This window comes from Oculina patagonica, chromosome 2, assembly GCF_052425735.1.
Source record: "Oculina patagonica isolate OP01 chromosome 2, crgOcupat, whole genome shotgun sequence".
NCBI classification, from domain to species: domain Eukaryota; kingdom Metazoa; phylum Cnidaria; class Anthozoa; order Scleractinia; family Oculinidae; genus Oculina; species Oculina patagonica.
The window spans coordinates 5,879,575-5,893,606 of NC_135759.1; the positions used below are offsets into that span (position 1 = coordinate 5,879,575).

Sequence of the window (14,032 nt, forward strand, 5' to 3'; positions counted from 1 at the left end):
AAAAAAGTTGCTCGAAGGGGAAAAAGTTGCTCGAAATATGAAAAGTTGCCAAAAAGTTGTCGAGCAACTTGTGGAAAGCCCTAGAGGTGGATAAAGCTCTGTTTTGCAGAATTTTTTTTAACTAACCGCCGTCCTCGATCACGGGCGAAGTTAAACGGTTTTTGAAACCGGTTGTCCCGAAGCACTCTGTACGCATGCCATTCTCGACCCTAGAGCACTGATGTGCAAAAGACAAGAGCTCTTGGGTCGAGAATGTGCCAATTGGTAAGTGAGCCCACAGTGACAAAGCGCGTGCTGTTAAATTTTACCGCAGGCGAATGTTGAGCCCACGGGCGGAAACATGTGACATACCGTGATGCGCGATCACGCGCAAAAGTTGTTATTCAACCTCGTTCCCAGGGCCTGCTCTGCTTTCAAGATGGCGGCTGAACGCAGAGAAGAATCTTCTCACGACGCGCCGCCATTTTGAAACTCGTCGCCGAGAAGACCCTGGGAACGAGGTTGGTTGTTTGGTAGTTTAAAAACGCTAGCGTATGCTCAATATGAATCGTTACGAGCCGGAGCAGAATTTCCTTTTCCTTTCACCTCAGAAAAACGGAAGAGGAAATTCTGCTAGCAGGAAAACTAAGAGTCGTCTCAAACAAGCCACCCCCTGCTGGGAAGTGGCTACTCTCACTGAATGATATACAAATCATGCTCGCTACATGACGTCTAACATGACCCTTCCGAATAACCGGTCGCAAAAGATTACTTTTGTTTTGAGTCTCATCTAGTTTATGGTAGAACCCTAACCCATTGCCTCCCTAGGCAGCATGTTTAGAAATTCACATGGGCGTCAAACGGTCTAATTTTTGATGAACAAAAAGACTCCATAAATCATTTTCAGTAAAAAACTATACACTTCTCCATAAATCCGAAATAATTACAAAAACAACTACGGCGAAAGAATGTCTTGTATATGTTAGAAGCTTGCGAATTGAGGAACTCGAAAAGCAATACTAATGATAAGATATGTAAATGAACAAAAATTTAACATATCCTAAATTAAATCCGGGAAATTAACACCAAAATGCGTCAAAAAGAGATAGTGAAACGTCCATCAAAAGTGTCTTTTTCAAACCTTTTTCTATAATTGCGATACCGTGTAAATAATTGCTTTCATTGTCCAGCCAATCGCACAAAATGCAAGGGTAGATTAATATAAATATTTTAAAATTTAGCATAGCTTGAGTTTTGCACGAATAAATAAAATATGATTGGTTTCCACGTTACGGCTGTCAAAGAACGAAAATATATTGTCAATACGGATCCGTTCGTTTTGTTGTGTGGAAAGTACTGTCCTTGCTTTTTAAGCTGTTAACGCTGCGACAGGCTGAAAATATACTGGTTGATTCTGGATTATACTTTCACGGGAATATTGTAAGTGCTGGATTTACAATTCTAGTATAGTTTATAGGAGGGTTTTTTGTTATATCTGTCTTATAATAATAATCTCTTTGTTGCATTTTGGGATCAAGAAAACGGTATAAATTAGAACAATTTTCGCAAGCAATCGTTTTCCGGCCGTAATCAAGTAAACCATTTGCTGGCTATCATAGCAAACGAGTTTAACGAAAAAACCTGAGCTTCTCGTGATATTTAGAACTTAATTATTAAAATTTGTTCCCCTGAGGGTTTGTATTTACTAAGATCGGCCATTAAGCATGGTTGTTATTATTCAATACGGGTTTTAACTTGAAGCAGAATACGTTCTGTGTAATTGAATGGGTTTTATTTTCATGTAGGAAAGATACACCTTTCGAACTAAAAAAAATTCGATTGTATTTGCGGTCAAGAAAATATTTTCTGATCGAATACTTTTTGGACGCTAACTGTGTGTATTATTAAACTGTTCGACGCTTTATCGATCGGCTGCAGTCAATCTTTATATTAGAACGAAAAATATTGATCTCATTTCCGAATTTTTCTTGATTGTACATCACAAAACGTTTCACTGTAATCTCAAACCATTAAGTTCAGACGAATTTATTGCCAAAGATTTTATTAAATATTCAAACGATAAAGGCAACTGTCACAAATCCAAATTAACATTACAATTACTGATTATTTTCTTTTTGAGTTCTCTAATGGTAACTGATGGTTTTAGTATTTTAATCTTAGGATAAAATCTACCTATGAAAGTTTTGTTATTTTTAAGGTTTCTTTACAAAGTGGTTTTGGGTGCAATTTTCCACGAAAGTTTTTGACAGCTACTGAAAAACAGGTGTTTGAATTCTATCAACTGGACAATAACGAGGCCAATTTTGGAAATTGACTTTTTGTAGAAGTGTTTATCGAGCTCCTAGCGACCAAACGGAAACCTCCTAGTCACATGGCCACTAAAGGGACTATGTCACGGATTTTACCAGATTTTTGAACAGCCAAAATTTTCATTTGTGTCGCAGGAAACCTTAAAATAGTAGTCCATTTTTATTAAAAATTGCTATATTAGAGCACTGAAACTGTTAACAAGCGTCTTTGGCTGCAGATGGCTCGGATGGGAATGGATTGCAACTTGAAAAAGTAAGGCTTTCTTTTTCGAGTTGTTTCCGCGCGTCTTCCGGCAAAAAAATAGCTTGATTTCTATTCGCAAATTAAGGTTATATCTTCCTTTAGATGTTCAAAAAATAATGTTTTTATGGGTTAAGTTGACTACCACTAATTTCAGAACAGTATGGACCAAAAATCTGCGAAATCCCAGTGGCACAGCTCCTTTAAAGGTGGGTTCTCATTAGCGACGGACTCGTAGTCGGTCGGAGTCGTAAGAGCGCTCATGACCTAGTCAGTGAAAATCGAAAATCGGAGTCGTAAGCGGAGTCATAAGCTCGACAGAATCAGAGTAGGAAGAATCAGAACGTTTTTTATTTTCTTCCGATTGCGAAGAACAAACCAATCACAATGGTAGTTCTCAGGCACTCCGAATACTTCCTATTAGCTTGCGACTGTGACATTTCGCTAGATCATCGGAGGTCCCGGCATAAGCGGAATTGAAAACTCCGTCGGTTTGACTTTCACTAGATCGTGGGGTACACCTGAAGGCCGTTTATCCACCGCTTAACTTGGGTTTAATGCAAATATCTCGTTCGCGTTTTAAGATTCTTTTAAGCAATTCAAATTACACGAATCTGTGTTTTGCTTTGTTTTGTAATTTTTTGGGTAAATTTGGGGACGTTTGGGAGGAGATTTTTTCCCCAAAGGATTTAGTAAAATTTAGAGAAATAAGTAATATTGAAGATTTAATGTGATTTTAAAATTAAAATTTGGAGTTAAAAATTAGTAGATGGCAGACGTATTGAACTCATGGATTTTTTCAGTGATATTTATTAGCTCAATGTCTTTATTCTATCTCTTCTTTAAACCTCTTAAAATTTCACACAAATTCACATTAACAATTTCGTGTTAGTGCATCGGTCATAAATCCATCTGACGGTGCTAGCTCGTCTTTATTTAAGCAAATTGTAACAGACGGCAGAAAAAAATTTCTCGTATATGCGTCCCGGCCTAAGTTATACAATGTCACGAGAAGTCTTCTCAGTTTTTGTGTTAACTACCGTATTTACTCAAATAAGAGCCGCCCCCGAATAAGCGCCGCCCTCGAATAAGCGCCGTATTTGGGACAAAAAAGATAATAAGCGCCGCCCCCGAATAAACGCCGCAGTCCCGATGCGGCGCTTATTTGAGAAATTCCGTTTTACTAGTAACAGCACTACAAAGCAACTCTAAAACAAACTTGGAAAATTCTTTTTCATCAAAAGAGAAAGAGATGTTTTGCAGTTCAATGTTATTGTTTTACCGCTCGCCCATTAGTTCTTCTATCCAACATTTTTGCAATACGCAGCTCTGTAAATGTTGTGAACTTTGCCAAGACAGCTAGCGCTACTTCTTTCTTCAGCAAGAGACGAAGACTGACAATCAAAAGACGCTATTTTCAATTACTGTAAAAGATCAGATTCTTTATGGCGTCCAAATTTTAAATAAGCGCCGCCCTCAAATAAGCGCCGCCCTCGAATAAGCGCCGCACTTGAGACGCGAAAAATTTAATAAGCGCGAGTAAATACGGTATGCTAAATTTTGAGGGTGCACTCACTGTTCAACAGAACAACCTTTGAACAACAACAAAAAAGTATAAAAAGCAGTGAATTTAATGTGATTTTTTTCCAATCAACACTGTCCGGAAAACTTGAAAACGTCGATCGGCCCGACGTTTTCAAGTTTTAGGACCTTTCTTTCCTACCAGTCCGTAACCACACCACTGTTTAACAATTTTTATGACAAGTACAGTACATTTTAGCAAGGATTTCTTATTAATACCAACACCTTCACTGGGTTTTCAAGTAGCTCCACAACTCGGTGACACTGTCGTAGGCTCAGAGAGTTCCTCGAGATCAAGAAACTGTCTTCATTCTTCGCAGGTGAAAAGGCCGTTTTAATATTTTTAAGTTTTTCTTGACAAGTTTTCATAACTTTGCTTAAAAAATATTTGCTTTGCGTGTACATGATAAATTAAAAGACAAGTGTCTCTTTGGCCACTTTCGAAATTTTCGTGTCCGGTTTGTACACGAACGGTGAATATAGCTTCAGTTTTCTTTGACAGGCCTAGAACTGTCCTATAGACTTCCTTGTTTGAAATTTGGCACACCAGCTGCCCACCTGTCATATGGAAACAGCTTGTCATTTCTTGTGCCAAGCAAAAATTGCTTATTTGTGTAGTATATAGGATTACTGATCCTTAATCGAACTTCTCAAAGAAAATTGTGAACAAAAACTTCACAGTACGTGCAGGGATTTTTACATGAGATGGAATCCGCCAGGACTTCGAGTAGTTATTGGACAAAATTATTTAAACCTTATTGCAAGCTTTTGAGTTACTGCTTCCAATATCTTATCAAAGGAAATCTTTTCTAACAACATCAAACATTGAAAACCAATTTCAAATTTTCACTGAATTCCACTGAATCGCTTAAAAGATGTGAGCTTTTGCCTATAACTTGTGAACTTTGAATTTCATTTTCTCAGACTCTGATAAGAATATTGTTGAATTTCACTGAATCGCTTAAAGACGATTTTACAAAATGGTTACACGTGAGTTTTTGCCTGTAGCTTGTGAACTTTGAAATTTATTTTCTCAGACTCTAATAAGAAACTGTTGTTGGTGTTATCACGGATAATTCCTTACATCTTTACCTTTTATTTAGGGTAGAAAATAACGCCACAGATGCATGATTTAAATTATTCTGGTACTTGATATTTGTCCAACTTAAATAAATATTACTCGACTTCCTGGTGGAGTCCATCTCTATAAATATAGGCTACACGTCGAATAGGTGTTTTATCGTAAGACATGCACTTAGGACATTTAATTGACAAGTTCAGGACAAAACGTGAGCACTCAAGTCTCGCTGCTAAAAGGTTTTTTCGGAGCACGACAGCAAGATCACATGACATGTTTTGTATTTTATGACTTTACACTTATCTGTTTATTTCATAAGACAGCTATTTAACAAATTGAAACCTGTCTGCAGAAAAAGCTTGTTAAATTTGGCTGTGACGCTATGAACAAAATAAACTTTAGGCATGAAATTTGTCACGCAAAACTTGTCAAAAATAAAAAAAAACTTAGTCCTTTCTGTTTGCGAAATTTAAATTGAAGGAAACCTGAAAATAAACGTTGTGTAACGACGAAAAATACTAGTATTGTTTCAAAATGTAGCAAGAGTAGCCGAAATTTGGTAAGATAGACATACAATACGAATAACGCACTTGAAAAATTTAGCAGGCTAAATTTTCAAGATTCGGTCAGGACTCAAGAATGTTCATTTATGAAATAGCTCAAAATAGCTCGGGGGCCTCTAGGTCTTTTATTTGCGTAATCAAGTGCTCAAAGAAGCGATATACTGGTAAATTGTTTTTCATATATACGTGAGTCATTGCATGTCTAACAAATGTATATAAACAAGGTACTCAATTTAGAAAATGACATGCAAATGACGAGAGCCTCAAAAATACAGTTGAGGTAACTAAGATAGAAATGTACTCTAGACTTAGCCAAAGCAAGAAACAACGATGGTGTTAAGATTGAGAGAGACGAAGACGAACAAAGAAACGAGTCTTTACTCAGAAACCATAGGCGGCAGAGCAGGGGGGCAGGGTGGCTGTACCCCCCCCCCCCGCCAAAAAAAATGGGGGGTTCAACCACCCCCACCCCCCCCCCTCCACATTTCAGTACCGCTAGTGCAGCATTGAATTGGTTTGTCAAGACACAAATCGTTTTATCAGGGTCATGCTTGGCGGGATAATATGGTGTAGAACATTCAACGAAACTCTTTTTACCAAAACGCTACCAGGCTAGGAGAGGTCCGCAATCTGTTAAGATTGTATTTGACAGACATCGGCGACTTCAGAGCGTACATTTTCTGCCCTCCGACGTCCAAAGGACCCTAATTAATAGCAACCCAAAAGCACCATGAAGCAGGATCGTCTGAACTGCCTAGTTTTGCATTGCCACAAATCGATTACGGACACACCAGACACTGTTAAAGACAAATAGGCCATTTTACAGTTATCTGCTCAGTGACCTGGCCTTTGAATGGAAGTGAGGCTGAAGGTGACCTTGTTTTGATACAGACCTCACTGCTTTTGTTTTGTTAATCATGTTGTTCTGATGCTAACTAGTTTGTGTTTACATAATAATGCAGAGAGGTTTGTATCAATGCAAGGTCACCTCCAGCCTCACTACCGTTCAAAGGCCAGGTAGCTTGGCAGCCAACTGTAAAATGGACTATTGGGAAATTTGTGTAGGAGCCGAGGATGCGTCCCCCGGGGTATGTGCTTGGCTTGGAGTACGATCCCCCGCTCACCCCACGTTTCAAAACGCTCCGACCGCCTCTGCAATCGTTTAGACACAAATTTGGTTGAAAACTTGACCTGTTCCTCATTTCATATGACGTGGCTTCTTTATTTAACAACACATTGTTTAAAATTGGTTACATTGGGGGTAGGGAAGGAAGAGGAAATCCTTCCTCTTCCTTCGGTCACCCCTCTCCACTCCCCTCTCGTACCCTCCCCCTCATTACCCTCCCTCGTTCTGAATATAAATTCTTTTGACAAAATCAAAGGGCCCTTAGAGCCAGCTCATTCTTCTGCATTTTTTCGGGGGGGGGGGGGTGGTAGGGTTTGGGAGTGGTGGTGGGTAATGAAAATGTACTGGTACAGTCCACTTAAGTCAAGTACAGTCCCCTGTAAAGTCAAAATCAGATACGCATGTGAAAAGAAATGAAATCACAATTTCACATCTTCTAAAAATGGTGCAACGTGAATCAAGTTGCCGAGCTGTTTAGACCTTAGGGTCCCATGGACATGGCCCCATTCCCCGCTACGTAAAAGTTCACAAGCAGTTATTTCAAAAAGAAATAGTATTTCGTTTCCGGATCGCGGAACGATAAGCATAATAAAAATATAATTGATAAGAGGAGAAGATCCTAGGTCGAGAATCAGTATTACGCGGGGAGGAATTGCGAAACAGTCAAGTTTTTTACATGTATGCACATTCCTTTACCCTTCCGTGCCAGCAAACACAAGACATCCGAAGACATCCAGTCTTGTTTGCTCTTCTTAGCGCTATTATTGATGGAAAATGTACAAAGTCAACAACAAAATAGACAGAAAAGCTAGAATATTTACATAACAATTAAACACGGAAAGGGCTTTCACAATATTTTCACCAATACATCGCTTTTAATAATCGATCGTAGGGTCGCATCCGTTTGGTATTTCTATTTGTAATTAAACTTCATAGCTTTTCGTCCTTCTGACAAATATATTTTCGATATTTGAAGACCATGTTTTTACTGCTAAAACGTGTGGACATTGTGGTTACGAGCTTTCTTCTGGTTGGATAGTGTGTAAATAGTTCACATCTTCCACGAAGCTCAGATACACATGTGAAAAGAAATGAAATGAATATTTGTTACCGTTTTAGATTACCTTTCTGTCAGCACGCATCTACCGGGCAGTGACAATCATTGTTCATGGATTGAGCAGCGAATGAGATTTGAGAGAAAGATGCGCATGAACACGTCGTGTAAAACGGATGACGTGAGTCACGGGAAATGAGATGACGTGACAGGAGACAAAAACGTGCTGCTCGGATGCCTGGCGGGACTTCATTGCGTGTAACAGCGCACGTTAAAATGAACCCCCAGGTTGTCAACATTTCGACTTTGTGATACACGTTTCCCTTTTTAAAAGTTCCGAAATTGTGATTTGATGTAAATTTATTTATTACTTTATAAAAGGATTTCATTTCTTTTCACATTTGTATCTGAGCTTCATTGAAGTTATTTATGACGTTACTTAGGGGGGGAGGGGTAGCATGTAAAATTACTTCCGTTCTGCAACTTCCATCCACACATTTTTTTGTCCACACATTTTTTGCCCTCGCGCTGGACGACTTCCGCTTCCGTCCACATCTGATCCACTATAATACTCATTCTTTGAGAAAGAGCTAAAAAAAAGAGTTGACGTATCTTTATTTTTGGTTCATTGTGCATGCACAGAAATGCGTGCAGGGTCGCGTGCAGGTGAACATCAGCTGCGTCACGTCACGAGCCAAAACCAACTCTACTTCAAACGTACCAAATAAATTCCATTGAATATTTTTTTTAGATCGCTCTTTATACTTTCTCTTGGACGTAGACAGATCGGGGTCAGGGTCGAGGACATGTTGAGGGGTCTTAGAAAAAAAAATGAAAATATACAATTGATAAATTTTTGTAATAACGACGCGTGCGGGTCGTGCATTACTACAATTAAAAGAGTTGACGTAGCTTTATCTTTGGTTCATTGTAGACAGTTCCGAAATTGTGATTTCATCTAAATTTATTTATTACCCTATGCAAGGATTTAATTTCTTTTCACATTTGCATCTGCGCTTCATTGAAGTTATTTTTGACGTTACTAAGGGGGGAGGGGTAGCATGTAAAATTACTTCCGTTCTACAACTTCCGTCCACACAATTTTTGTACACGCACACGCGTGCAAAACAACTTCCGTCAACATCTGTATGACTCTAATACCTCATTCTTGAGAATGAGCTAATAATCAAAGGGCCCTTAGAGCCAGCTCATTCTTCTGCATTTTTTCGGGGGGGGGGGGTGGTAGGGTTTGGGAGTGGTGGTGGGTAATGAAAATGTACTGGTACAGTCCACTTAAGTCAAGTACAGTCCCCTGTAAAGTCAAAATCAGATACGCATGTGAAAAGAAATGAAATCACAATTTCACATCTTCTAAAAATGGTGCAACGTGAATCAAGTTGCCGAGCTGTTTATACCTTAGGGTCCCATGGACATGGCCCCATTCCCCGCTACGTAAAAGTCCACAAGCAGTTATTTCAAAAAGAAATAGTATTTCGTTTCCGGATCGCGGAACGATAAGCATAATAAAAATATAAATGATAAGAGGAGAAGATCCTAGGTCGAGAATCAGTATTACGCGGGGAGGAATTGCGAAACAGTCAAGTTTTTTACATGTATGCACATTCCTTTACCCTTCCGTGCCAGCAAACACAAGACATCCGAAGACATCCAGTCTTGTTTGCTCTTCTTAGCGCTATTATTGATGGAAAATGTACAAAGTCAACAACAAAATAGACAGAAAAGCTAGAATATTTACATAACAATTAAACACGGAAAGGGCTTTCACAATATTTTCACCAATACATCGCTTTTAATAATCGATCGTAGGGTCGCATCCGTTTGGTATTTCTATTTGTAATTAAACTTCATAGCTTTTCGTCCTTCTGACAAATATATTTTCGATATTTGAAGACCATGTTTTTACTGCTAAAACGTGTGGACATTGTGGTTACGAGCTTTCTTCTGGTTGGATAGTGTGTAAATAGTTCACATCTTCCACGAAGCTCAGATACACATGTGAAAAGAAATGAAATGAATATTTGTTACCGTTTTAGATTACCTTTCTGTCAGCACGCATCTACCGGGCAGTGACAATCATTGTTCATGGATTGAGCAGCGAATGAGATTTGAGAGAAAGATGCGCATGAACACGTCGTGTAAAACGGATGACGTGAGTCACGGGAAATGAGATGACGTGACAGGAGACAAAAACGTGCTGCTCGGATGCCTGGCGGGACTTCATTGCGTGTAACAGCGCACGTTAAAATGAACCCCCAGGTTGTCAACATTTCGACTTTGTGATACACGTTTCCCTTTTTAAAAGTTCCGAAATTGTGATTTGATGTAAATTTATTTATTACTTTATAAAAGGATTTCATTTCTTTTCACATTTGTATCTGAGCTTCATTGAAGTTATTTATGACGTTACTTAGGGGGGAGGGGTAGCATGTAAAATTACTTCCGTTCTGCAACTTCCATCCACACATTTTTTGTCCACACATTTTTTGCCCTCGCGCTGGACGACTTCCGCTTCCGTCCACATCTGATCCACTATAATACTCATTCTTTGAGAAAGAGCTAAAAAAATATATATTTGATACATTTTCGGCGACGTGCGCAGATCGTGCATTTCTAAAAAAAAGAGTTGACGTATCTTTATTTTTGGTTCATTGTGCATGCACAGAAATGCGTGCAGGGTCGCGTGCAGGTGAACATCAGCTGCGTCACGTCACGAGCCAAAACCAACTCTACTTCAAACGTACCAAATAAATTCCATTGAATATTTTTTTTTAGATCGCTCTTTATACTTTCTCTTGGACGTAGACAGATCGGGGTCAGGGTCGAGGACATGTTGAGGGGTCTTAGAAAAAAAAATGAAAATATACAATTGATAAATTTTTGTAATAACGACGCGTGCGGGTCGTGCATTACTACAATCAAAAGAGTTGACGTAGCTTTATCTTTGGTTCATTGTAGACAGTTCCGAAATTGTGATTTCATCTAAATTTATTTATTACCCTATGCAAGGATTTAATTTCTTTTCACATTTGCATCTGCGCTTCATTGAAGTTATTTTTGACGTTACTAAGGGGGGAGGGGTAGCATGTAAAATTACTTCCGTTCTACAACTTCCGTCCACACAATTTTTGTACACGCACACGCGTGCAAAACAACTTCCGTCAACATCTGTATGACTCTAATACCTCATTCTTGAGAATGAGCTAAAAATCCAATGCTCTATACAATGATACCCGTGCGAATATGGAAAAATGTTAAAAATGTCTTGGATGCATGCGGAACAAAATATTGGTTTGTTGAATTATCAAAGTGGGAATTTGTTGAGTGAAAAATTACAGTCTTCAACTTTGAAAATAACCGATCGCGCAAATTTTGACAGGTTTGTGTTATCGAGTTTCAATTCACATCTTCACTGTCTTGGCTCAGAATTGTGTTACGCGGGCGTTTAATTTCACTTCCGTGAAGTCAAATTAAAATGGTGACGTCACACTAAGCCAAGCACTTTCGCCGGTTTACGTAATGAGCTGTAATGCGGTTTACCCGATTGAGCAATATCCTTTTGTTGTTTTTTTGTTGTATGGGAATAAATTAAAATGTGTGATGATTACTCATAGTTCTTTAGTCCGTTTCACTGATTTGTGAACAACGTAGATTTTCACCAGGTAAGTCAGATTTTATTATGAGTTTACCTTTGTTAACGCACCGACGTCAACTTCAGGTCACAAAACCAATCTTGTTCATCGTCACATCAAAATAGTTTCTTTGGAAGAAAAAACCTTCATTTTGATTTATTTTTTCCGTCGCCCGCGGTCTTAGCATATTGTTGAATTTCTCTTATAAGTCCAAATAACTTACACTTCGTTAAAACCAGTGTAAAATGAGGGTGACTGAGTCGATTTTGTTGTAAATCAAAAGACGTTTCGGCTAAGTAGGTAAGTAAGCAATGTCAATAACTCGGAGAGTGTTTATGCAATCTCTAATATTAAATGTTAAAAGTGCTTGACAATATTAAGTAATAATTATAAACAATATAATATTAAAAAGGAAATAATATTTTAGTTTAACTGAGTAAATTAGATTTAAGACGTCTCAGGCCTTCATCAGTGTAGCTGTAGTATGTTTCGATTTGTTGCTTTGAACTTCTACAAAATTCGAAACGATGAAAACCGGAAGTTGCTGTGTGCCGTTACGCACAAAAAGCAACATCCGGGTAATCTCGTACATTCGGGCACTGAATATGACGTTTGGCTCCACAAGTTCCACGCCCGAACAACTGCGGAATCGGTGTTTGGGTTTTGTTGCTCGACCTTAACATTGTCAAATTTGTGAGTGATTTTGGATGAGCTTCCTTTAATACAACGTCGTGATGTGGGAAGAATTGGCAGTAGACACACATTGAAAACTGTCATCTATTATATTAAGCCCTGCTCGGTGAACTTAATTTGACCTTAATTGCACGTGAAGGATATGACATCCCGGGGGGCGATGACATACGGTTCTTAAACTTACGATGTGTGCCTAAAATCAGTTATGTGTTCTTTTGTATTGAATGTTTTGAAAGTCTCGGTTGAATTCCTTTACAGTAGGCCGGTCAGCTAGGCCGATCAAAAAGCTGAGAAAAATTGGTAGTGTTGTTATGTGTAAGTTCTCTTTATCTATTTTAGTACCATTAAATCAAGGGATACGTTAAATGATCATAGAAGTCAAAATCAAACTTGTTAGACTATGTCGTACAGCCGAAATAGTAGCCAACTACTAACCACAACTTTATCAAAACCATGTAACCGGCGGCAAAAACGCGGGAAAAGTCACGAGCGCGAAAACGGATTTTCGTTCTGATTGGTTTTTGTGTTGCACGAGTTTTTTTTTTTTGAACCAATAGCGATAGAGATAGCTCAGCTAATGATGACGGTGGCGGGGGAGGGGGGCGGGTGGGTGTTGAAAATAAACACAAAGCAAAATAACGACATTTGTTATTTTGCAAACATTACTTGTAGATTGTTATTCAAATATACGCATGAGAATCCTTGGTTACAAAAACCAACATGACATCCGATTATTAGACGGTGACGTAACAGCTATCTACCACATCTGAATTTTTCAACACCAGTAAGCGATCCACTGAAATATCTGGGATTTATTTCAACAAGTTTACCCCTTTCAAAGCATTGCCTCTTTTGCTATATAATCTGCTTCGTTGCAGCACGCCATTAATTTAATTTGTGTATCAGTTGAACTCATGAAAACAGAGAACAAGTAATTAACAATTTATGAAATTCAGCAGTGAGGTATTTTTGGACATACTGCGCTGTCTTGAGGGCTCTTGGCTATTGTTGTTAGTTACAATCCAAAATAGCTCTTAACAATACAATGTATGCGGAACATTTAATTTGAACATTGAGCCCGTTTCATGCTAAAACAGTAGGGGACTGGGAAAAGTCATTCTATAGGAATGCCAAAATTACTTCAAGCAGAACCTTTTCTATAAAGAAACCTTAATGAGATACTTTACATGTACATCAATTATTGACCGGACCGTGCAGTAGATATCTGACAGTATTCAGGTATGTTTGAGTTACTAGACACCCATTACTTGGTATAACACCTGTAAGTTGACATTGAAGAAGTTTTTCTTATCTATAGGTAGAAGTTAGGGGGTTGCCGGTCGCTAGCTAAGATTTACAAGTAAGTCTTTTGGATCGGACATCACGGAAACTCAAATTGTTACTCGTCATTCCTTAGATGACATTCTTTCTTTATTCTTTGCACGTCAAGCCCAAAATAGACTCTAAAATCATCAACTGTCCATTTGGTTTGCGTTGCCGGCTATTCCTCACGAGCGATGGCAACTGAATCAATAGCGACAATGTTGGGAAAATGAAAGAAACTATGTTTTATCCGTGATCTCGCCTCACTACGCTTTTGTTTTACCATCACGCAAAGAATTAGAGCCGCCACTTCGCACGCTATAAGAAGTAAAGATATTGATACTGCCTAGAGCCTTCACTGAAAACTTCGCAAAGGGGTACATTTTGTTCTCCTAATAATTCTTGGCTTTTATT

At 38.6% G+C, this 14,032-nt stretch overlaps 1 protein-coding gene across 2 annotated transcripts in view; it reads left to right on the plus strand.

The window, feature by feature from the left end:
- The first annotated feature begins 1,302 nt into the window (after positions 1 to 1,302).
- Positions 1,303 to 14,032, plus strand: part of LOC144642770 (prominin-1-A-like) — a 48,386-nt gene continuing 35,656 nt past the window's right edge. The window contains exon 1 of one of the 2 annotated variants that reach the window (XM_078501837.1): positions 1,303 to 1,419. The gene's annotated coding sequence lies outside the window, so the exon portion shown is untranslated. Of the gene's footprint in view, positions 1,420 to 13,504; positions 13,535 to 14,032 lie in introns of those variants that run through there. The other variant, XM_078501838.1, reaches the window with a different exon arrangement.